Here is a 24,370-nt window from a genome sequence, read left to right on the forward strand (position 1 = left end):
AAGGAGAAGGCTACTGTTCTCAAACTAGGAACAGGTATGTCCACTGCTGTAAGACACTGCTTTGGAGATTTACAGGGAAAAAGAATAATGAGCTGTGTAGCACTGCTTCTCAAACTTGAATGTACATTTGAGTCAGTGGAGACCCTATTAGAATTGCTATTGCGGACTAAGGGGCCTGAGAGTCTGCATTTCTAACAAGCTTCCAGGTGTGGCTGACAGTTGCTGGCCCCGGGGCCACGCTCTGATGAGCAAGGTTGTAGAGAAAGGGCAACATTTAGGACAGTTCAAATGCAGCTGTTTAGAACTAATGTCAATGGAAAAATCTGGTTGAGTTGGAAGAGATCTAGACCTAAGTGATGGTGAAGGGAAGGGGTTTTCACGGGTCTCTGGGACATTTTTGGTGTAGTCAACAAGAGACGAGGAAGATGCTTAGGCTCATTGTTAAATTTTTATTCTGAAGGATCTAGACAGGTCTGGAAAACCCTCCAAATAATCTTGAGGAGATATATATTGGTATCTGCAAATTTTTAGTAGAGAAGTGGTGATACAAAGAAATTCTTCATAAAGTTTATCAAAAGACAGATTAAAAAATGCAACTGGAACTAGATTCAGGTTTGGCAGCAGTATCCTGAGTAACATCCCTGGGGGAAAAAGAAGAAAATGATTTTCCCAACAAAAGATGGTCAAAGAAGTTACAATAATATAAAACATTGGCTTCTCTTTGCTCCTAGAAATAATTTACATCCTGTATTTCCTCTGCCATTCTTCTCAAGTAACTAATTATGGTAGCTTGAAAATACTTAGCAGTTATACAATTATTTTATTTTTCTAACAACACAATTTTTAAGAAAGAAACATTTTCAAAAAAGTTTAAGACGTCATTAGGTGTTCTCCTTCATGACGCTAAGAAACATGACAACTTTGATGCCCCATGTGAAAACTAAACACAAATTTTGGAAATTTAAAAAAATATACATATGTATATACATATATATATGTCAAACTTTTTGTTTTTATTTCTTAAATTGTGTTATGATGTATTAATTTCCTCAGGCTGCAGTAACAAATTACCACAAACTCGGGGGCTCGCAACAACAGAAATTTATTCTCTTACAGTTTGGGGGGTTAGGACTCTGATGTTTTGAGTGTAGAACCCTCAGCCTCTTCCTTAGCTTCTGGTGGTTGCTGGCAATCCCGGGTGTTCCTTGGCTTGTAGAAGTATCATCTAATCTCTGACTCCGTTGTCACACAGTGTTCTTTCTATGAGTCTCTTCTATGTCTCTTATCTTCTTCTAAGGATACCAGATATATCGGATTAGGGCCCACCCTAATCCAGTATGACCTCATTTTAACTGGATTACATCTGCAAAGACTCTATAGTAGCCATTGTCCATGATTTCACTTTTCACAGTTTCAGTTGGTCAACTGAAGTTTGAAAGCAGATCATTAGCCTCCTTCTGATGTATCAGAAGTCAAGAGTGGCCTAACACTATGTCAAGGTCCCTACATCATTCACCTCCCTTCATCTCATCAGTGGGCATTTTATCACCTCACATCATCACGAGACAAAAAAAGAGTGCAGGAGAATAACATATTTTGAAAGAGAGAGACTACATTCACATAACTTTTTTACAGTGCATTGTTATAATTATTCTTATTATTAGTGATTGTTGTTAATCTCTTCCTATGCCTAATTTTATAAATTAAATTTATCATACGTATCCGTGTACAGGAAAAAACAGTATATCTAATGTTCTCTACTATCAGTGTTTTCAGGCATCCACTGGGGGGGTCTTGTAATGTGTCCCCGTGAATAAGGGGAAACTATTCTATTTTTAAGTAAGATTTCATTCACCGGTATGGGGATTAGGACTTCAACAGATCTTTTTAGGGGACACAATTAACCCATAGCAGATATTGTGGCATAGACTCTTTGTACTTTGAAATGTGAGTTCCAAGTTGGGGGTTTTGTTTGCTTATTTATTTTGTTTTGTTTTACCATTTTGAACAGGTTCCTTTATTTATTTATAAAGCAAGATGTTGAAGTGCTATGATTATGAAGGGGGAAAAACTCAAGAAAAGTTTCACTTTTTAGTATAAAAAATAGGAACTGATTAGACATGTAGATATTAGGCATCTTCGCTTTGTTTTAGAGCTAATGTTATTCAAAATATTTATTCTTAAGAAGATTTGTATATGTTTTTATCCGAGAGTTGTTGCTTCACTATTTAATCGCTGTAAACGGAACTCTAATAGAGTACTTTCTCACACTATACTGTTAATAGAGTGTAAGTTTCTTGAGGACAGATATTGTCCCATTATTTTTATTTCTTCTCTCTTCCTAAAAAAGCACTATCAGTGAATGTTTATTAAACATGAGTTGAATATTTTCTCATATCTAGTTATACTGAATCATTTCGAAGGCAAAATAAAACTTCTTTAATCATCATTAACATCTGATTGTTGCTGTCACCTATTGGACTTTGGGAAAAATGCTTATCGGAGGAGATGAATGACATTTCGGTAGACATTTCTTATGTATAGCCTGTTGTTAGCCCTAAAGTATACAATAAACAATCAGAAACAATAAACAGTTGGTATCCTAGGTTCATCTTCAAGTTCCCAGGTCTGTAAGCTTCATATCTTAGCCCACCGGGTGTCCGAGTTACTTGAAAGCCATGATATTAGCTAATGTCCTGCCCAGCTTGCTCACCTAGGATATGGACTCAAACATGTCATTTCCACACTGACTCTAGTCCATGATTTATTGAAGACAGGGTGAAGAAATTTGAACTGAAACCCTTTTTGATTTAATCACATTCTCCTAGAATCCTTCCCATAATCTCTTTTCCCCACCCAACCACACACAAGCAAAAATATTCAAAGAAGAATCTTTGTGGTTAAGATTCAAAAACTCATCTTGAACTTAAAGCTAGCAAATGTCAGCAGTTTCATGCGAGTTTGTCCTAATGTTCTCAGAAATCTAAACTATGGTATCTTGCCGCATTTAAAATTCTTCCCTGCTCGCCGCAGTCCCTAATAATATCCTGGCCATGCACCTTCATCTATATTCATGAGAGTGCAGATGCAGCCAAATTAGTGGCAGCAAAGCACATTTTACAGTGTAGAAAATACAATCTGGCTTCCTTTAAACATTTTTTGACAAAAAAGTTTTATTTAAAAAAAAAAAAGAAAACCAGACAGATTTAAATTCACCACCACCCGTCGGAGGAGTCTGTTACAAATGCACAGCTGGCTTGATGATGAGTGACAAATCAAAAGTCAGAGAGAAACTTCCCGATCATCTGAGCCCTTGCCACCCGATTAGCAGAAGAAAAACAGGGCAGATGGAGGGAGACGCAGCAGTTCGGAGGGAACAGATGGCCACTACGAACTTGATATATGAAATTAATAACACTTTCTCAAATACAATTAGTAACAGGAATACATTACCTGAATTTTCATAACTGTGAGCAAGCTGACATTAAATGAGGTTTTTCAGATTAACAGTTGATGTGGCATTGATATTTGGAGGGAAATAAAAATATACAGCAATAAGAGAAACCTTTTGCTTTTTGGTGCCATTGATCAGGATGTTGTAACATATGAAAGGAGAATTACAATTCAAAGAAAGTCCACATTTAAATTTCACTAATTGGGATTTTTTTTTTCCTAATGTAGCCATTTGGGCCACATAATGCATGAAATACTTAAGAGCCTCGCAGATGTATGCAGCATCTACTACCCTGGATGAATTATTCTTTAGGAAGAAATTAACCATTATACATCTCCCTGCAGATAAACCCGGGGGAAAGGCAAACAAAAAGGGACACAGGGCAGTAAAAAAAGTCAAGATAAGACGAAATCAAGAGACTAGCTTTTGTGTTTTTCACAGCCACTCATGGTACAATAAGTAATTCTGGGGAAGTCATTAAGCTTTTTCTATTTTGATGTCCAGTCTCTAGAATGGGGGCAAAATGCTTGTGCTAGATGTCCTTGTTCAGAGCACCGACAATGAAAAAAAACTGTTTTAATTCAAAACCCGTGATAGTGATACCTTTGGATTGTGTTAACCAGTCCTCTGGGAAGCTGGAACCTTCGTGAGATCAGTGAGGTCAGCCCGCAGTGCAGCCTGAGGCTCCTGGGGAGGCAGCCAAGACGAAGATGGAGCTTTGTTGAATGAGGCCCAAATCCAGCCCCTGCAGGAGGCCAAGGCAACATGGGGTGTGACAAGATGAGGCCACAGCAGCAGCTGCTTGGGCTTCCTGATTGCAGCCAAGGGCACACCCATACTGATGGGGCAGAGCTGCCACAGGCTCAACGCCCGTGGGACAGGCGGGCTGGAGCGTCCGTGTGGAAGTGCAGAAACTGGGTCCGACGCAGGGTGGGCGGGGAGTAGTCATACACAAGCACACCAGCCACATGCCCTTATCCAGGGTGGCAAGAGGAGTATCTTACAAGTCCCAGGAGGCAGATCGTTAGTTCTGCTACAACATGAGAATGGCTGTTTCCACAGCTGGTGGCGGCAGAAATTGGCACAGAGAGAAGGTAAGGACATCTCCTCTTCCTTGAATGGAATAACCCTGGGTATTCAGGTAAACGCAGAAATCACAAAGAGAAGGCTGTTCGGTGTTAAGAAGCTAACACCTTCCTGTTTGCAAGAAGGAGAATAGAGACCAAAGAAATCAAGATAGACTTCCCTCTCCCAAACCATCCAGAAATACACTTTATCAAATAGTCAAAACAGGTACAACTGGGAAAGCCTAGAATACAGGATGACTGTAGAGCACTTAGTAGACATTAAATAATGGTAATTTTATGTCATATCTGAATTTAACTTGTGGTTTCAGCTGTGAAGCCAATTAGCAGTGGGATCTTAGCTAAATCACTGCCTAAACCTCATGCCACCTAATGAGTTTGCATGTGTAAAATAAAGGGCTTGAGTTTTATGAAAGAACTATCAGGTCTAAAAATATTATATTAACAATCTAAATGTTAACATACCTATGGATATTTTGCTAATAATTTTAGGTTGCAATAACATGTCCACTTATAACCAAGAATAAGAAAGTTACTATTACTAGGAAGGTTAATACTAAATGTTCCCAAAGGGTTCAATCTACTAAGAAGAGGGTATAGATTTTCAGGTTTGAGCATGTTTTCTCTCACACCTGAGACAAAAATAAAATCATCACATACATTTAAGTTAGGCTAGGGAATTAAAAATAAGTATGAATTGGATAGGCGTGTTTCTGAGTTTGGGTTTTCTAGAAGCAGACCTTGACCCAATAACTTGAGAATAGGTAGTTTATTGAGGAGGTGGAAGAAAACACCAGTGTGGGCGGATGTAGGGGAAAAAAGACAGCGAAGACAGCCAATAAAAGTCACATTCTCAAGCCTGTCACCATAGCAGGTGACTGCTGCTCAGTCTCACTAGGAAAACTCTGGGGTTCCACGTAAAACACACATTCCAACCTTAACTCGCTGGAGGCTGAGGGAGCTGGGGATTTAAGGCATCAGCTACTGCCAGTCATTGTTTAAGAGGCGCTCCCAGGGTTTAATTCCCCTGAACTTCTGGTCTGTGCTGGTGGACAAGCAGTTTGCTCAGGCAGAGGTCAAATACTGGCAGTTAGAAGTCGAGTTGCTGCACCTCTCAGTGTTAAGTGCAAGGGGATATGGCGGGGCACTGGCTGGATCCGCTAAACATGACACGATAAAGCTACTCTCAGCAAATTCCTCACCCAATGGCTGTTTGTTCCATCAGACTGTGTGACCCAAGCCTTTATATCTCCTCCTCCTCCCACCTTTGGGAAATGGGCAGAATCCATCCACTGGGCGTCCAGACTCCAAGCAGCTGCTCCTAGAAAATCCCCTGCTCTAAGCTTCACAAATGAATGAGAACCATCCCTTCATCCAACTCATCTGGATACATCCGGGTATTACATGAATGGCTTCCAGCCTCCTGAAAGTAAAAATCTTCATTTTCTGAATGGTCCTGACTCCACAGTTGGCTTTGCTCTCTCTGAGAATAAGAAGTGAGACAACAGAGGATGCAAGAAAGCTACTCTCATGACCTCTCCAACATTCTAGTAAGGGCAGGGGTTATTCCGACATACCACTTTTTGTTATTATTCCCCTGGCAACATAAAATTTGAGAGAAATCCAATTAGAATCACCGTTCACCTTACTTGGAATACAAAGGGAAGTTCCTCCCTCTTTATTAAAATATGCATATTGAAGAGAGCTAGTAAGCAGGACTTCTAAATAGGGGGTCATCAGTAGAGTATTTGCTGATGTTTTCCATTCTCCCTTGATGTTAATGGGCAGCATGCTTTCAGAAAAAGTCTTAATAACCTGGACTTTCCCGATCCATAAGCTGTTGGGTTCGTCTGTTCTATGAAAAAAAAAAAACCTCAGTGCATGAGGTGTTGGAGGACTTGAGTCTCACTTGAAGACTTTTCTCAAGGATCGCCCTAAATGCTGAATAGTATTATTACCCCCCATTATTTATTTTATTCTCTGAAATTTAACAATTTTAATTCTATTCCCAAGAAATTATTTTTATTTGCTCAATCATTCAACAAATATTTATTGAGCACTTCTTATATGCCACGGACTGTACCAAATAAACGTTTTGGATAAAGATTCCGCTTCTGTGAAGTTTACATTCTCATGTCGGAGTCAGACAGTAGTGTTAAAGTTATGAAGAAAGGTATTATGCAAGAAGGCAACAAGTTCTATAAAATAAAGAAAATACATAAAGCAGAGAAGAGGACAGAGAAGTGCCGCAGTTGTCAGGGGAGACCTCACTGGGAAAGTGCCATTTAGGCAAAGATTTACAGGGGATTAGAATATAATTCTGAGTACCTGGCACATTTCTAGGGCTAGCAACACTGCAGTAAATATGACAAAATCCTTCCCTAGAGAAACTTAGAGTCTAGTGAAGGAGGTTAATCATAAACAAACAAATAAATATAGTGTAATGTCAAAAGATAATCATCAAGAAGAAAAATAAAGAAAGACCCTGGGATAGTGTAGGGCTCAGCAATCTCGTTCTGGAAAGAGCCAGATAGTAAATATTTTAAAATTTCTGGCATAGTTTCTGACACAACTACTCAATTTTACCATTGTCATATGTAAACAGTCCTAGATAATAAGTAAATGAATGGGCATGGCTGTGTTTCAATAAAACTTTATTTACAAAAATAAGCAGTGGGCACAAATTGGTCTGTGGACCATAGTTTGTTAACCCCTAGTCATGGGAATCTTTGAGAATATGATATTTTAGTAGAGAACTGAATGAATGAATAAAAGCCATGTAGTATTCTAGAGAAAGAATATCCTAAGCAGGAGGAAACACAAGTCCAAAGGCCTTGAGATGGTAGCTTGATTGACAAATGTGAGCCTTGAAGTCAAGTGAACAACAACAAAAAAAAAGACACAGGCAAATGGATCAGAGTATATAATAGACTTCATTGCTGGTCACAGTCGTTTATTCCTACCTGTATACACATTCTTTGCCATGTGATATTGTAGGTCTCCTCTTAAGGGGAGTAGTGCATTTTCCTAGTCTTGACTTTGCATTTAGCCATATGAGTTGCTTTGGTCATTAGAATAAAGTGGAAGTGACAATATGCCAGTTCTGAGTCTAAGGGTTAAGAGACCTTGTCTGTTTCTGCTCTTTCTCTCTCACACATCTGCCATTGCTATGACAAGAGCTCAGGCTAACCTTCTGGTCCCTCTAGGAGCGAGCCTACCCAGCCAAGCAATCCCAGTTGACTCCAGCCAGGATCAGCCAACTCTTAGCCAAGCTACAGACATAAGGGATAATCAGTACTGTTTTCAGCCACTGAGTTTTCAGATTGGTTGTTATTTAGAAATAGTTATGTGATACAGAAAGGTAGCCAAGGGGGCAGATCATGGCAGCCTTGTGATTATGGTAGGAACTTCAGATTTTGTTCTGTGAGAAAGAACACCATTTGAATGTTGAGGGCAGAAGGAAGGCAAGACTTGGTTCATATTGTAGAGGGGACATCAGGGTTACTGTATGTGGAACATACGTGGAATATGGATGACCACGCAGGAGACTTTTGCAGCAGATGGGTAACAGCAGCTAAACTAAGGGGGCAGAAGTGAAGGAGAAGAGAAATGGTCAGATTTGGGCTACATGTTGAAGGCAGAACTGATGTGCTTACTTACATGGACGTGAGAGAGGGAGTAATCAAGGATGGCTCTGAAATTCTTGTCCCGAACAAATGGCTAAATATTGGTACATTTGCTGAAATTGAGGATGATCTAGAAGATGAGTTGGTTGAAACTGGAAAAGAATATAGAATGGAGATCAAGATCAACAGAGAAATATTTTGCTAATATGAAACCATTAATTTTTTTTCTTTTAATTTGCGCAAGACTTCGTAGGTATACTCTTTAAGTCACTGTATTAGCTTGGGCTGTTACAACAAGATCCCACGCTGAGTGGCGTTTGTTCCCTCACAGCTCTGGAGGTTGGGAGCACAAGCTCAAGGTGCCCTCAGTGTTGATTTCTGGTGAGACCTCTCTTCCTGGCTGCGGACAGCCACCTTCTCGTGTGTCCTCACTTGGCCTTTCTGCTGTGTATGTGTGGAAAGAGTAACAGATCTCTGCTGTCTCTTTCCTTTCTGAAAAACATACCAGTCCTTTAGGACTAGGACCCCACCTTTATGTCCTCATTTAAACTTAATTACCTCCTTAAAGGTCCTTTTTCCAAATCTGGTCACACTGGGGTTAGGGTTTCAACATATGCATTTGGGGGGGGAACACAAGTAAGTCCATAACAACTATCTTTATTTATAACATGATTAATGGACTAAAGCAACTTGACTTGCACTTCAGTTAGCACTGATGTTTTTGTTTCCTGTACAGAGAAGTTTTTGAAAGTATTGCATATATTCTTTTTCCTCAACCTTTCCAATTAAGTTTCTTTTCAACCATTCCACTACAAAGTTTCTTGTTAGGGTCAGAACTGACTGCCATAGGCTTTAACCCAAATTTCCTTTTCTTCCCTCTTCTTTCTTGAATCCTCTTCAGATTTGACACGGTCGATCATACCCTCTTTGAGACACTCTTTCCTAGGTGATCCCTCACTCTCTGTTCCCTATCTAACTTCCCTAAGAACTCCTCACAGTCAGCTTTGCTGGTGAGTGTTGAGATGCCTCAGGACATAGGCCCAGACCCACTGTTGTTTTCTAAAGCAATCTGTCCCCAGGTGATCTCCTCCGCTCTCCTGACTTTACATAAAACCTATACGGTTATTAGCTCCCACCTTTATGTATTCAATGTGACATTTCCACTTTGATCCAGACTTTTTGTACCTAACGGCACCCTTGACTTCTCCACTTAGATAGATAGTGGAAATATCAATAGTCATCTCATCAAGTCCAAAAAAGGACCCTTGACTTACCCCTAGACCAAACTAGTCCCTCTACCAGTTTTCTCCACCCGAGTAAATGGCACGATCATCAGTTCAGCTGATGAGGCCTCACACCTAGGAGTCTTCCCTATGTCCACTCTTTTCCTACCCCTCTTGTTTAATCTATTAGCAAATCCTCCCATTTACCTCCCTCCCCATTCTGCCACTTGCTAACGTTTTCATTGTAACCACCTACTAGGTATTGAAAATAAAATTTGCAGTTTAATAAAAGGGTTGCTGGCACTTTTAATGCAAATGTATGACTCCTTTGTAACTCTTTCACTGAAGCATGTGGCTAACACAAGCGAAGAAATGAAGAAGAAAAAGAACGTAGGTAGTTTAATAAGCAAGCCTTGCGAAGATTTTTTAAGAACCCAAAATGCAAGTGGAAAGAAAGTTATTTAACATCCTATGATGTTTATTGATTTGTGGAAATCTAATATCAAGCGGAAAAGAAATGCACCTAGGACAAAGAAATGCGTCTAGGACATTCCTTTTGGGGGAATTTAACTGTTACCCAGCTGGATTGTAGGTTGCGATTTGAAATCCTATAGCAAATTAGCTTGTGTGGCACTCTGTCCTTTCAAGCCAAGGAAGAGGATGTTTATGCTAACGAGGGACAACTCTTCCATACAAGTCAAGTCCTTCATGGAGGAATAGTAAAATATTTGGGGGCAAACCCTAGGTTAATTTTTGGAGCCCTTTAAACCTAACTCCCTCACCTACATAGGAGATGGGCTATACCATCCTCACTGCTGTAACAAGATAAATACGAGCTAGGACAAAGAAAAAAAATGAAACAGTCAAAAGCAAGCAGCACTCTTAAAAATCCGTAAAATCATTATGCAGTTTTAACCAATTACAGGTCTGCTTTCAGTTAAAAAAGTGCCAAGAGCCAACCACAGAAATGAGTCAGAATGGAAATTTAATTGAAGACTGCCCGCCAGCATCCATTGAAAAGACTATTTTGAGAGAGCTTTTGGAGATCAGGATTGCAGCCATATTTGATTTGCTTTAGGAACTGTTAGTTCAGACCAGTGAAACCGCCCCCTCTATGCTACAGATAGCAAGCCCCCTGCACTGAATTTTCCTTCTCTTCCACCAACTGCTTAGAGTTGAAAGAAATAAAGAAACTTCAACAATCTATTAAGATTATTTAGCAGGGCTGGATAAATAATTTGTAAGATCCAATGCAAAATGAAATTTGGGGGCTCCTTGTTTAAAATAAGGAAAAATGTGTTGCTGAAAGTCCTAAAATATAACCATTTCCCTTTCTTCTGAGATCTCTTTCTTGACCTTTTGATGTTTTTCATTAACTTTTTAATGTCGCACTGACTCAGGCAGGTGATACAGGGTCAGTACAGACCCTCAAAGGTGACTGAGGGCTCCTCCTGAGCCACTAGTCTAACTTGGCAATCTCCCATTTGTATGCTGGCCACCCAAGCCACATGGACAGGTGACCCTGAGAGATTCCAACCTCCCTGGGGGGCATACTAGGAACCTTGATCAGGAGTGGATAAAAGCTTTCCACCCCTGCTACCTCCCCCCCACACCCGGTGCAAAAAACCACCCATTAAATACCCTGTAAAGCTGGTAATCCTGGGTGAGGACAGCAACCATGATACCCTGCCCTGAGATACTGTGGGGTATAGGCATATGCGGCCCCAAACCTTTCCATGTTCATGCCCAGGCCCCACTAGGGATGGAGGGCAATGCAGAATGTGGGCCTTCCCTTGCTGACCTGTCCCTGCCCCTGGTTGAGGGTGGTGGTGGGAGTAGGGCAGGAGGTTGGAAGCGTGGTGGGCTTGAGGCCCAGAGGGTAGGGAATGGCTTGCCAAGAACCCATACCAGGGAGGTGGGAAGGCAGCAGGAGGCTTCACCACATATTAGCCCCAAGCCCCATCTCCTCATGCTCTATTGTCCCATCACACTTCACTTACAAAACACAAATTCAAGGATTATGATTATTAATAATTTCAAAACAGTGACTGTAGAGCAAGAAGCCTCCAGTCCTCTGAGCCCAAGGTCATGTGTGACTGCACTTTGTCATATGTCCATGAAACTGACCCTGATGGAAAGCGAATTTGCTGGTGACATCACAGTGTCCTGATCCTGGAGAGTCTTGGAGAAGTTGTGTGCCTTTGCCACCTCTTATCCAACATATACAATCTTTATTTTTTCTTTAAGATTTTATTTATTTATTTGACAGAGAGATAGAGAGAGCCAGAGAGCACAAGCCCACGTTCGGGGCGGGGGCGGGGGGGATGGCAGAAGGAGGAGGAGAAGCTGACTCCCCACTGAGAGCATGGAGCGCCATGCGGGGCTTGACCTGAGGACCCTGGGATCAGGACCTGAGCCAAAGGCAGACACTTAACTGACTGAGCCACCCAGGCACCTCAACATATACAATCTTATTTTTAAAAAAGAACTTTCTACCTTAGTAAGACAAGAAAGACATGGCATTTTAGAAATTTTAAAAACAGTATAGCTTTTATTTCATGCACTTATCACATCATACACAGCAGTACTAGGAGAACTTGCTGAAGACAAAAATGACTTAATTTGGAGTCTGTTTCTAGGCAGTGCCATTCTAATCAGAGCGTGATTAAGGCATTGCTCCAAGCAGTCTTGGCTGGCTTCAGTGAGTTTGCACAGATACGGCTCTCTGAGTCCTTTCCAGCCTGGACTGGATTAGCGCTCATCAAAGCCTCTCAGTGCTCACTGCTCCTCCTTCCTTAGGACTCCATTTCTTTATCAGTATTGCTGTTCAAACCATCTCCAGCAGACCCCAGTGTCATTTATGATGAATCACTGCACACCCTCACAATACTGTTGTGGCTGATCATTTTCATTGTGGTACATATTTGAAAAACCTAATTAAAAACTTAAATGTAACTAATAATTTTGAAGTTCTTCATAGCTCTGCACATATGGTCTCATAGTTGTAATTCCACCTCTTTTTTTTTTTTGTAGTTGATATTGCTTCGTTGGGGGAATGATTAGCTTTAATCCATCATATTTAATTATTATAATTATATATACAATTATATATATAATTCTAAGTATAAATGTATTTAATTAAGATTATTTGTATGTAATATTTCTTGGATGCTTACTACCTATCAGCGATACCTAAACTCCCTTAATCTTCACAACAGCCCTATAAAGTAAGCACTCTCCTCACTGTTTACATATGAAGAAACTGACTTGCAAAGTGATTGAGTAACTTGCTCAAATACATAGAGCTGGTTGTTGGTAACGGTTATTGAGGTCTTCCTCAGAGCCAGGCACCATGCTAAGAATTGTATATGTGTTATCCTGTTTCATCCCTACCGCTATTCTTTGGGCTTGTACAACTGTTATGCTCATGTTAGAGATGAAGAAATTTGACATTGGCAAGGCTGATTTTCTCAAGGACACGCTGCTATTGCCACTTAGGAGAAGAGGCAGGAATTTACCACAGGCATTTGGATACAAGAGATGGTGTTTTCATCTATTACACTATTTGTGGAAGGTTGTAGTTTACAAAAATGGTCAGAGCAGTATTTCTACTCCAAACTCCTCTTCCAGAACCTTGAACTCCATCTTCAGGAGATGGAGTCTATTTTCCTTCCTATTGAAGCTGTGTGGGCATTACGACCACCATGGTAAGTAGCAATGTGGAGGAAGTGATGCCACGTGTCTTTTGGGGACTAAGTCAGGAGGGGCACTACAGCATCTACTCAGCTTGTTCCTGGTGCTCATCCTTGGCACTCAGCCGCTGTAGAAGATGAGTGATTCCTCAAAAATGTCCCTGTCCTAATCCCTAGAACCTGTGACTATGTTACTGTACACAGCAAAAGGGATTTGCCTGCAGATGAGATTATATTAGATGTAATCACAAGGTTCCTTAAAAGTAGAAGGGGCAGAAAGTTCAGAATCAGGAGCAGTGCCTATAGAATGCTCATGGAGAGGACGGTAGAAGCTCATCGGAGGAAGATCTGATTATGGAAGAGAGGCACAGAGAACGGCAATGTCTCTGGTTTTGAAGATGGAGGAAGGGGTTCTGGAGCAAAGGGATGTGGGCAGTCTCTACAACCTGGGAAAAGGAAATGGATTCTCCTTGAGAACCTCTGGAAAGCAGTGCAAACCTACAACACCTTGATTTTAGTCCAGTGAGCTCTCTATCAGACTTTTGGCTCATAGAACTACAAGATGATACGTTTGTGTTGTTTTAAGCCACTGAGTTTGTTTTACTTTGCTGAAGCAGTAACAGAAAACTAATACAGCCACCATGCTGTGAAGAAGTGTTTCAACTGATAACCCAAGCCAAGGACTCAGCCAACAGCCAACAGCATTCACTAGAGAGTGAGTGAGAGAGTGAGTGAGTGAGTGAGTGAGTCTTCAGAAGATTCCAGCTTCCAGCCTTTGAGATGTCCTGCTATGCCAAGTGGAGCAGACATGAGCTGTCCCTGCTGAGGCCTGCTTACATTGTCTGAAGGGATTGCCAAAAACAAAAACAAAAAACAAAAAACAAATATAAGAAGGTCTGTGTTACTTTATTCTATGCTTTGCTCAACAAGGGAAACTTCCTAGTCCATGAAACAATTGTTGATTACGGAGTTTCATAATTTATGTATTCATAAATTACAGTAAGCATTAACCTGTGCCTAACTGCTGAGGATTTCCTATCCTGTTAAAGTATTAGACCCATGCTTACAAATAAGATTCTAGAACGGTAAGCAATAAAGAAGGAAGTTTGTCAATGGTCACCCTCACTGTTAGAAGAATCACCCATCTCCAAACCTGGGTAGCCTTTATGTCCTCTACTGGTTACAGCACTGCTGCAAGTATCATAGTCTTTGAAAAACATTCCATTTGGGTGATTCCTGAGATTCATATGAATAACCAAGAACCTCCACAATGCATAGCACGCAGAACACACAGAAAATCGTGGAGGACCATCCAACGAATACAAGTACCTATCTTAATTCAGACTTTTCCTCTTTTTTTGAAAAAAGAAAATGTCACAGAGCTACCATGGTCATGAATTTGGCATTGTTATTTTCAGCCATGCATGTTTTTTGTATTTTTGTTCCTCAAAGAAAATAATATTGTTCTGCATCTTTCCACACTTCCTGTATGGTATCAGCAACCTGAAACTTAATTTTTGGTCACTATTATATTTTTTAAGGTTTATTTTAATGGCAAATACTTTCTGTTGTTAATGGACATTTATGTTTTATTTTTTGTTTTAGCTTTTCATTTTAACTAAAAATGCCATAGTCTGTGTTCTTTACACACCGCTTTGGGGACATCTAGGGTTCACTGTGCTATGTATTTAGGGATGAAGCTGATGAGTTAAAGGAGATATGCATCTTCAAATTTGCTAGATATTATTGGATTGTTCTCCAGACAAATTTTAATTTCATCGCAGTGTACAAGAGTTCCACTGTTCTATAGTCTTGCTTACATCTGCTATTATCAAACGTTTTATGTTTTGCCAAACTAAGTCTGGAATTGTATCTAATTGTGGTCTTCCCAAATTACAAGGGAAGCTAGGCAACCTTTCAGATGCTTATAGGATAATTATTTTTCCCTTTTCTGTGAATTACCTCTTTATATTCTCTGCCTATTTTTCTGTTGAGCTTTGAATTTGTGTGACATTACAAATTCTCATTTGTAAGCATCTTTAAAATTGGGGAATAATCGTTTGTTTCGTTATATACTTTGCAGAAGTCCTCTGCCAATAATACGGCATGTCTGTTTACCTTGTTTATTGTGTCCTTTCTGTGCTTAAATTTTAACATAGTCAGCTTCATACTTTCTTCAATAATGTGTGCATTTGTTTCTTATTTATTGTATCTCAAGATGACACATATATTTTTAAATACTTTCTTCTAAACTTCTTATGTTTTTGATCCATCAGGAATTTACCTTTTTGTCTATAGTGGCAGGGGCTTGATTTTATTTTTTTTCCACAGAGATATTTCATTTCTCAGCAGCATTTATTGAATAGTCTTATTATTCCCCACTAATATTTAATGGCATCTCTATTATATTGTATATATACATATATATACATATATATATGAAAGAAACTACTGTAGCTCTATGAGTTTGCATATATTATTATCTCTGTCTGCAATGTCCTTTCTCTGTTGACTTGCAAATATTCTACTCATCTATTAAGTCCTAGCTTAACTGTCACCTCGTTTATGAGCTGGCTCTCTCCTTTCTTCCTCCTTCTCTATGTTGATTACAGCCTCATTGCAACATGCATTGGACCACAGATACTTATGTGGAGAGAGTTTTCACTGCCAGATTTTTAGCTTTTTTTGAGGCTAAACACATTGTCCTGCTATTTTATACTGTCAAACACCTTGTAGATATTTAATACGATTAACTAAATGAATACATTAATGAGTGAATCTTCAAAACAGAACAGCTTGAGTGACACTTGGTAAATCTGAATAATTCATCTTCATATCTCTGGCCTCTCTTTTCCCTTGTTTTGCTGACTTTGTAGTGTGGAGACTTTAATATAGTTATTATGGATGAAATTCTTCTTTCTAAAAATTGCTTCTTATGACTATAATTTATAGAGATACCATCTTACTTGTTAGAATCTTCATTTCTGTTTTTTGTTTTTGTTTTTTTAATAAATGATGTCTGAGGACTAAATCGGCAACCTTACCTACATGGTAATCTGCTTTATCTAAAAATCCCCAGTGCTGTTGTGTTGAGGAAGAAGGCAAGCTTTGCATTCTAAGCAAGCTGCTGTTTGGTACATAAAGTTACCACCCAGAAAGCATACTAGAGACTGTAAACTCACCCAGTTTTACTTAATAATGTTTGGATATTCTATAGTTCCCTACAAGATGTACAGACTCCATAAATGATTATGGAATATTTGCATGATAATAAACAGATGTATCTTCACATTCCTTACTCTTGAGGTTTTTTAAGATCTAGGACCCTCACAGGTAATAAGGAGCATAACTAATTTCTGTACATTATTTCCATCAAAGTAAACATATCCAATGAAGCAAGCTAGGCATCAGCGGTGTCAGCATGACCCTGAAGTTACCATAGTCATTTGCTTCCGAGATTATTTGAAAGTCAATTTAGACCACCTATTATAGATCTTGTTTTCACTTGCAGTAAATACTCAAATGATTAGCAGTACTCCTTTACTGCTCTCAAATTTACTATTGATTAAACTCACCGTAATAAATGCTGCCATTGTCTGCAACAGTTCAAAAGAGAGAAAAACACAGTCTATTCAAGAAAGCATGGTCATCAAAATCTCCTCAGCCAGTCGTTTTTGGCTGCAAGATTTACCTTTCCTCGGGAATGTGGAATTTGGATTTCACATTGCTACAGGTCGGCAAATCATACACAGTTCGCTCTGCCTGGTCTAGGGGAGTCTGGTTATTTCCAATTCCACACTATTCCTGCACCAAGTTAAGGTGTGTCTCTGATACCTCTAATTCGCTTGAGGAAAAGAGCAACCACTTCCAAGATTTCACCCAAATTATTCTTTTAAGTTATCCTTAACAGCCTGAGTTTTTCTCTAGATCTTTCCTTTCCTTATCCCTAAAAACGCCCTTTCACAGTGGACTTTTCAAGGTGGTCTGCTGATATAATTTCTAAAATTGGTCTTTTCAGTTCCTGCCCTGGTTAATCTATTAAACACTTGAGTTTTCTTTCTTTCTTAACTCTTTTCTGGTGGATTTCCTTTTTGAACACTTCTTGCCTCTACTCTCCTACACCTCCCCCTCCCCCTACACGCAAAGATTTTCCACTACCTTTCTCCCTCAGCCATACGGGTTCCAAATTTTCTCATTCTCCTCTGTTCACGTCCATGTAAACAAAACAAAACAAAACACCAAAAAAACCCAACCTGTTTTATTTCAAATTAGTGCCTTAAGTCCCAAATTTACATTTAAATTACTCTTATCTCAACCTCTGCTAGACTCTTCTTCTCTTTAGAGTTCAGTTTTCTTGTCTGTGAAATGAGATGGTTGGAAGAATTCTGTAAGCTCTGTTTCAGCATAAACATGACTCTATGACTCAGTAAATCTAACAAAGTCTGTCCTCTTTGGTAACCACAAATGATAGTGGCTTATTTACCATCAAATAGGCTACTTTTCATATGCAATGTTTTGAGGAGCACTCTGGCTCTCAGCACATTCAATGTAAAACTGGATCAGGAAAAAGAACGAGCCAGTTCCGGCTTCCTAGCTGCATTCATCTTAGCCCAATGGGAAGCGACCTGGTTGGGAGGATGTGGCAAAGGCACGAGAAGCTGCTGAACGGAGACTGGATGAGGCTAGTTGCTGGGAAAGATGTAAGCCCATCCCAGGGGATGGCAACCAAAGGAACTAGGCCAGTGTCAGGGCTTCAGGGAGACCTTGATAGGAAGGAGCAAACAGAAATTTAGAACTTGGTTTAGAACTTGGAAATTTACAACTCAGTTTAGAATTTAGAAATTTAGAACAGATGCTTTTTTTCTTTAGTAAGGTATTTATTTGGAAATTGAGTTTAAGGGTCCTGAGACAAAGTGAGAGGCCCTTGCAAGGCCTGCCAATAGATGCAGAATCAGAGTTAAAGGTGAGAAGTGCAGAAGGGAGTAGGAGCCCAGGGTCCTTAGTCTTTTTGTACCCCTTTCCCCAAAGGGCATAATTCTGAATGCAATGAGCAGAAATAGACTTTATTTTTAGCTAAGCTACTTGTTAGAATGCCTCTCACGAAATTCCTAATTGCATGATGCAACTACTATGCCATCTAGGTAATACAAGTCATACAATTATATTTCCTCCAGTCTGTTTGGTAAGACAGCACAACGGAAGACTGCAAATGCTCTGCTTTAGAAAGGCATCTCTTTCTGAACAAGGAGAATTCTTGAAAAGAATTGTCTGCTTCCTGAAATAAAAATCGATAAAGATTATATCTTCCAGAAGTTTGATTCATTCAGCAGTCTTTTTAATTTTTCAAAGAAACAAACATTTTCTGAATCAAGAACATGTGTGCTACAAATCGTTCTGGAAAATAGGTGTTTGGATTGAATAACTTTTAAGTTAAAAAAAATTATAGAGCCTTTCTATAGCCAAGTAAGGTAGCTGTTACTCCCAGATTCACTTTGCAGAGGAGGATATGGCGGTTCAGAATGTTCACGTACATTGAAGTTGGTTACACAGAGCAAGAAACGAAGCTAGGGTTTAAACTGAGCCCTATTGACTTGAAGCCCTATACTCCTCAGGGTTCATTCTTAGTAGCTTTCACCCAGACTGTGATGCATTTAGAAGGGTATATTCTTGCACATCTTTCAACCAGTATGTACTTAGTAAATTAACCATGAGAATTAACAGACATAATGAACAGCTCAGCAGAATCACTGGATGACCACCTACATCTTGCCTGCCCTACATCTCCTTTCTCCATCCCCTGCTGAACATTGGGTAACAAGGACTTCCCCCCTCCCTTCCCCCCTCCCTCCCTCCCTCCCTCCCTTCCTTCCTTCCTTCCTTCCTTCCTTCCTTCCTTCCTTCCTTCCTCTCTCTCTCTCTCTCTCTCTGCTTTTCAGGGTTTGTATGGGCAGTGGTGTCACACACATTAGAGCTCCCCAAGCAGAAGAAGATCCATTCATTGACTCCTTGCTTAAATCACTCACTGAGTATTAAGTGAGTCGTCACTCCTTGCAAGTCCTTGTGTGAGGTACGTAACTGGGCGTTAGAACGTTTATGCTAAGGGATAGAACAGTCTCATCTCTTTTGCTCTGTGTAATTGGAAAAGGTTTCAGATGGTTGAGGTTTGGAGGAAATTAAGAAAATGAATCTCAGTTCCAATAATCAAAAAGTCCTGTATGAGGAAGAAACGGAGCTGATTCTCATTCAGCTCTAAACACGTTCTCAAGTATCAGTGTGGAACGAATGCCGCAAAGGCCAAAGTCAGTGTCAATTGGTTCAGTGCATCTCTCCCCCCATCAGAGTAAATGAGTCCAAGATTGCCTCTATTAGCCCTACCTCTCCTTCTTGCCTGTCCCTCTGCTTGGAGGAAAATGCCTGCTGATGGCACCTCCTGGCACAACAGAAACTCTGATGTGTTCCGTGCACTTTGCCGCTTGGTGCCCCCTTAACTCGGTGGCCTACCCGTGCTGGCCAGAGCTGCATTAACCAGGTCCGCCCGCACAGGAGAAATCCCTGCATTCATCAGCAGATAAGGAGCTTTGACAAGCCTCTCTGGGGAGCAAAAGGGGAAAACATGCACACAAAAGATTGCCCTGTAGTACTAGGAAGCACAAAGCGAAGGAGCCAAAGAGAGACCGAAGGAAGCTTTGAGGCAGCCAGGGCAGACAGGGAGTCTGCTATCAGAATTAAATGCGATGCAGTCCAGAGCCCTCTCTCTGTCTCTACCTGCTTCTTCTCAATGTCACTATCGGCCCACAGTTTGAGACAAAACAGATCCCCAGAAGTATTCCAGTAACTCCTTGGGACCACCAGGGCAAAAACAAAAACATTCAGGGCTTGACACTTACCAGGGCAGTTTGCCAAGCGTATCACATGTGAAAAGAGCTGCTCGGAGAGAATAATCTTGCTCATGTTCACAAGGCCGGGTGTTAAGTCTCTGAGAACCCAGGGCATTTTCCATCCAGGGCAGCCTACAAGGGCTGGGAAAAGCACTTTTCTACGAACTGCCAGAAAGGGCAATTATGTGTTTTATGGAAGAAAGACTGAAGGAGAACATGGAGGGTCAGCTGTGGGAGAATGGGGAGAGTTAGTTGACCTTCTTGCCTGTGGGGCCGAATACACTGAAATGACCCCACCTTGCAAGTCTATTTCACACATTCTTTACACGTAAATCTTTTCTGCAAACCTGGCCTTGAGGAATTCTGACACCCAATCCAACAGTTTCATGACGCATTTGTTTTGATGTATCACAGTCTAATCAAGATGATGAGGTGGGCATTTCCACTCCACCAAACTTTTCTTCATTGGTCCAACAAGTATGTCCAAAACTCGTACTACTGGCCAGGCAGGTTCTAAGGGCTGGCACTAAATCAAGGAACAAAACAGATAATAAAACCTCTCACTCTTGAATTTTATCCTCTGGGAGGGTTTTCCAGATACGTAGGATATAAATTATGGCAAAGAATTTGGTAAATGAGAAATAGGAGGTTCAGTTAGCTAAAATTGATTTCACAACTCTTTGTTAAATACTTAATATGTGTTGTACGGTGTTTTCTAGGGGCTGGGCTGGGGATAAAGCAGGAACCAGACAGATACACCCCCAGTCCTCCTGTGTCTTATATTCTAATGGGCTGCGCCCATCATTTCACGTTGCTCTCACATCCATTTCTTATCTTTCTCTGCTCCTCTGGGCGGGAGGGTGAAGGGGGATAATCCCTGCATGCTGTATTTCCTAGGTTCCTTCGGCAAATGGCTTTTGACCTGTTCTTCCAAGAGCAGGCACTGGCTCAACTTTGGAGGGCAGGAGGAAGTCAGCAGCCCTGCTTCTTCTTTTCCTCTCTGTCTCAGGAGATGGCTGCCTCTCCTGTGGACACCAGCTCTGCTAGCCATGATTCGAAGCCCTGAAAGACACTCCATACTTCTAGGGGGCTTAAACAACAGAAATTTTTTTCTAGAGTTCCAGAGGCCAAAAGTTCGAGATCAAGGTGTTAGAGATTTAGGGTCTTCTGAGGCCTCTCTCCTTGGCTTGTAGATGGCTGCTTTCTCTCGGTGTGCTCATATGGTGATTCTTCTGCATTCCTGTCCCCGGTATCTCTTCTTATAAGGATATCAGTCAGATTGAATTAGGACCCACCTTACCAGCCTCTTTAAAGACCCTATCTCCAAATATAGTCACATTCTAAGGTACTAGTACTTCAATACGTAAATTTGAGGAGACACAATTCAGTCCATAACACTGACCTCGTTGAAAGGTCAGGAAGGCCTGACTAAGAGTGACATCAACAAATAGAGTAGCAGGAAGGGCTTTGGAGCCATATACGCTTTCATTTGATTTTCATATATTTGACACACTTTAGTCAACACTGTGTGCCATCCACTAGTTATGTAGGCCTAAGATGAAGGTTCTCTCCTGCCCTTGACATTGGGTAGGGAAGGAGAGATGGGCAAGCTGTGAAACAATGCAAATATAATGTGATTCATCTCAGGCTGCATTAAATATAGGGAGTAGCTGACGTATGGAGAACGAACATCCCACTCTGTTGAGAAGATCAACAATGACTTCCTCGAAGTGGATACCATCTAAATTGAGTCTCCAGAAAATTCAAGTATTAGGCAAGTGAAGAAAACAATGAGAGTGGGAAGAAAATTCCAGGCACATATAAAAGCATGTCGTCTAGAGGTTAGACCTGTGAGTGAAAGGCAGCCTAACATTTTGGTCCTTCATGACATTGAAAGGACAGTTCTTTGTATTTTTATAAGAACTGAGAATACCTCTCAATATTCATTGAAGTTGTGTTCTTCATGGCTCTTTTAAAAAATATTTGTTGTTGGTCCCGAAATATCTTTGAGCTAATGTTTTGCTTTCTCCTATTTGTTTGTTTGTTTTGTTTTGTTTTAGTTTGTTTCCATCTATGACAGAAGGTCATGGTGCTCTTCCTTGATCACTGTGTCTCTAATTTTGGTGTGGCTGTCATCCCTTTGACACCCGCGATCCTGGGGGCCCAGGATGGTGCAACTCCCAGGAAGCTGCTGGGAGTGTTTATCAGAGCAATGGGAAGGACAGGGCAGGCTTTAAAAATTCTGCTTTGTAACTTTTTTGCTTCTACATTTTTAATGAGGATGTTCCTTCCCTCCTTAGCCATATCTCTGTGGTTAATGAAGTATTCCACAGCACTGGGCACACATGGTTGGCCCCAAACCAATGTCAATAATAAAATTAAAAAATAAAGCTTTTGTCTTGTTGCTCTTTTTCAGCTACTTTAGTAATCTCTTTTCTTACTGCCTGAGAGTGTCATCCAAGAAAGTTCAAATCTACAAGAACTTATGTAGATTTCTGGCTTACAGAATAAATAATATGTCCAATGACATTGTTTAAGAGAGAGAGTAACTGAAAAATGTTTATAACATTATAAAGACCTATGGGCATTTGAAGATTTTGCATTTATTCATATATACCACAGATAAAAGGCTTACAGAAGTCCCCAAAAAGAGTCATTAAAATCTTTAGATGGGGCCTTTTTCTTCGGAAAAACTCTGGTTTAGTAATTCTAAAGAAGTTTTCTGCACATATTTTTCCTATTCAGAGCAAAAGGACACTTGAGTATTCACCACTTTCCGCTTATCGTAGATTTAGAACTAGATGTCTTCCTTTGTCACTGGGACTAAAGTGCGTGCTATTGACATGAAATAAGAATACCATGTGCATCTTACCACCATTAGGATTGAGAACACTTGACTTATGGATTTTCTGCGTTATTAGATTGCTTTATATTTCCACTTCTGCGGAAGAAATAGATTCTACATTGTAACAAGAGCGCATGGAGTTAGATGTAAAGAAGAACTTTGTGTGTCAGGCTGATTAAACACTGGAGCAAATTAGCAGGGGAGCTTATGGAATCACCATCTGTAGAGATATTTTAAAAATAGAATTGACAATTTTCTTCTTTGGATGATTTAGGAAATGCCCCTACTGGCAAGGAGATGGACCAAATGGGCTCTTGAAATCGTTTTTGGTTTTCTGCTCCTAAGAGTCTTTCTGTACAGTTCTTGGAAGTATTTATTTCCTAAGTATAATGTAGAACAGAATGCCTTTAGCAAAGGTGGCGTGTGTGTGTGTGTGTGTGTGTGTGTGTGTGTGTGTATCCATGTTATTAGGTAGAAGGATGGGAAGGGTTACTTATAAACCAAATTATCATTTCCTAACCAGTCGTTTTTACCTATGTGAAATAAATGGGACTTCCTCAGACTTTCTAGAAGCTTGCCACTTTCCTGACCATTCCTTCTCTTTTCTATGCCCACACTTCAAATGTAGGCCTGATCCAGTGCCTACTCTCAGCTCTCTTTTCCACTTATATCCTGTCTCTCCTGAGGCAACTTTATGTTCTCCTGAGCCTTCTGCTCTTGGATGACTTGAAAAATCTGCTTCCACAGCCATGAATGTTTCTCTGGGTTATAGACCTGCATTCCAACTATATGCTAGATATATTTACCTGAGAAGACCTCTCAGCAAATCCAATTCAGCATGTCCCAGACTGAAGAGACAGCAGAACAGAAAAGGTGCTTTCAGACCCTTAATCTCCATCTTTCCCTTCTACAGTTCTTCCTGTGACCTCTTCATCCCTGGCCCGTGCCCGCCTCAGTCCTTCTTCTCATGTTCTCCATCTGGATCCTCTCATCAATTCAGCCTCATCTTGCCCAGTGACAGTCCCATGACTTTAATGAAAATCATACTTGACCATCTCTGGTACCATGCCATTCTCACAGCTTATGGCTCCGTGAGCTCACTTGCCTTTCTCAAGCTGCTCATTCCTCTTTACCTTTAGCATTTCTTCTGCTTTGAGTAATCTTCTTCCCTTGACTGTGGAATCCTACCTTTACAATGTGACACATGGTTCTCATGTCAGCGTATCTTCTTAGGAACTCTTATTGAATCCCCCTTGATGTGCATTAATCAACCTGTGTTCACAGACCCTCAGTACATTCTTGATATGACTATGGAAAAGGTGTATAGCAATAAGGGGTGGACCACTTCAATCTGGGGCTGGATTGTCTACACCACATTCCAGTTATGAGACCATGACAAGTGACTTAATCTCTGTTTCCCTAGCTCTAAAAATGGCGTTAAAAAATACTACTACCCTCTAGGAGTGAGGATGAAAATACTCACCTGGGTACTGGAGGGAATAAAAAGGTGAATATTTTGTACACCTGAAACTAATGTAATACTGTATGTTAACTACATTCAAATTAA

The 24,370-nt window shown here is 40.4% G+C and overlaps 1 long non-coding RNA gene across 2 annotated transcripts in view; it reads right to left on the reverse strand.

The window, feature by feature from the left end:
* Positions 1 to 437: 437 nt before the first annotated feature.
* The window catches only part of LOC123000831 (uncharacterized), a 28,833-nt gene continuing 4,900 nt past the window's right edge, over positions 438 to 24,370 (reverse strand). The window contains exons 2-4 of one of the 2 annotated variants that reach the window (XR_008957748.1): positions 8,200 to 8,317; positions 4,058 to 4,651; positions 1,044 to 1,292 (exon numbers count right to left, since the gene is read on the reverse strand). This is a non-coding gene — a long non-coding RNA (uncharacterized LOC123000831). Of the gene's footprint in view, positions 4,652 to 8,199; positions 8,318 to 24,370 lie in introns of both variants that reach the window. The other variant, XR_006409150.3, reaches the window with a different exon arrangement.

This window comes from Ursus arctos, unplaced genomic scaffold (genome assembly GCF_023065955.2).
Source record: "Ursus arctos isolate Adak ecotype North America unplaced genomic scaffold, UrsArc2.0 scaffold_6, whole genome shotgun sequence".
Taxonomy (NCBI): Eukaryota; Metazoa; Chordata; class Mammalia; order Carnivora; family Ursidae; genus Ursus; species Ursus arctos.